This window comes from Triticum dicoccoides, chromosome 1A (assembly GCF_002162155.2).
Source record: "Triticum dicoccoides isolate Atlit2015 ecotype Zavitan chromosome 1A, WEW_v2.0, whole genome shotgun sequence".
Lineage (NCBI taxonomy): Eukaryota > Viridiplantae > Streptophyta > Magnoliopsida > Poales > Poaceae > Triticum > Triticum dicoccoides.
Genome location: NC_041380.1, coordinates 60,523,669 through 60,525,424, shown reverse-complemented (window position 1 = coordinate 60,525,424; position 1,756 = coordinate 60,523,669). Strand labels below are relative to the sequence as shown.

The window sequence follows — 1,756 nt, the reverse complement described above, 5'->3', positions numbered from 1 at the left end:
CTCCGGCCCGCCCCCGCAGATCACACCCTGCCCCGCCCGCCCGCCCGCCCACGCCTCCCTGCTCGTGGGACCCTGGGCGCCGGGCCTCCGCTACGGTTCGCATCTCCCTCCGCCGCCTCCACACCGGTGGGCGGCCCTCGACGGCCTTCCCCGCCCCGTTCCTGGAGCCTCCGCGTGGCGCTCCTCCTCCGGGGACCGACGCCCTGTGACCTCCTGTGCCCGCTGGCCGCCGCCTCCGCCGGGATTGTAAGTCGCACGCCTCTGAATCCGCCTGCCGCCGGCCGTCTCCGGCCAGGGGTTTCTTTTTTCCTGACCTGTGTGCCCGCTCCCCTGTAGGTTGCTCCTGGATAGGAGGCCGGCGACGCTGTGGACTTGGTTCGGCCGCGCGTATGTGATTTGCGGCGCCCGCCGGAGCTGGGGATACGCGCCGCTGGGACGACGACCGCAACGACGCCGTGGATGCCTCCGCCTCCGCCGGATCGGAGGGAGTTCCTCTACAGGGACGGCCGCAGGCACGACGTGGCCGCCGGGGACCCCCTCCTGCCGGCGCCCCCCGCCACGCCGCGCTGGAGGGATTCCCCGTACCACCCGCCGCCGCCGCCGCCGCCCCTGCGCGACCACGCCCGGCCCTCGCCCCGCAGGACCGCGTCTTCGGCCTCCTCAGGTAGGTTTCCGCCTCCCAGGCCCTCAGATCTGATGCGGCCGCCACCTCCGCTGCCGTGCTGCAACGCTTCTCCTCCTGCCCCGCTGATTCCCCCCCACCCTTTCTGCTGTTTCAGAGGGCTATTACAGGCAGGGCGCCGGCGCCTATGACCGCTCCTACCCCGACGAGCCGCTGGGCTACACGCCCTCGCGCTCCGACCGCTACTGGCTGGAGGAGGACCCTCCCGCCGGCTATAAGGGTTTCAGCCGCTATGGTGGCGGCGGCGGCCGGAGGGACGGCCGTGACTTGCGGGGATCCTACCGGAGGTCTCCGTTTAGGAGCTATGGAGGCGACTTCCCAAGAGGCCACCAGGAGCCCCCGCCTCCCCCACCCTTGAGGAGGTCTCCTCTGAGGTCAGTTGCTGTGCCGATCTGTTACGACCCTCCCAGTGATAGGGCTGACAGGGAGGATAGAGACCACCAACCCCGTGCGACTCCTTGGCGGCCGCTGCGCCGGAGGGAGAGCAGATCTGACGCTGCAGACGCAGCTGGTGCTGGACCTTTGTCAGCTCGTCAGAGCGCTACTGCAGGGGCGGCTTCAGAGAAGAACGCCCCATCGCAGTCTGCGGCTGTGGCAGATTCACAGTCTGCTGAGGAGGAGACACCCAGGAAGAAGCCCCGGCTTGGATGGGGGCAAGGCTTGGCCAAATATGAGAAGCAGAAGGTGCCTGGTTCTTCAGAATCTGCTGAACCTGTTGCTGAAGGGAGCCCAGGCGGCGTTGAACAGAAGGAAGTTGATGGCGCACCTGCACCTGCACTTTGTGCATCTCCAGTGGCAGCACCGGCTGCACCACCACCTGCACCTGCACTTTGCGCATCTCCAGTGGCTGCACCGGCAGCACCATCTGCACCTCCATCTAGTTCTCCTGGTATGCAACCCGTTTTGACCTTTTCCTTGGTTTATCCCAGTTGTTTTCCATGTGAATAATTCCTGTTTTAATCTAGGTCAACATGCTGTTGCTGAATCAGTTCTATTAGGAATGAATGAAAAAAGTATAGTTTATTTGAAAACAATGCTCTGCTTGAACTTCATAAATGAGATAGCATTTGTACT

At 64.7% G+C, this 1,756-nt stretch overlaps 1 pseudogene; it reads left to right on the top strand.

Moving 5' to 3' along the window:
• The first annotated feature begins 24 nt into the window (after window positions 1-24).
• Window positions 25-1,756, top strand: part of LOC119363018 — a 7,776-nt pseudogene continuing 6,044 nt past the window's right edge.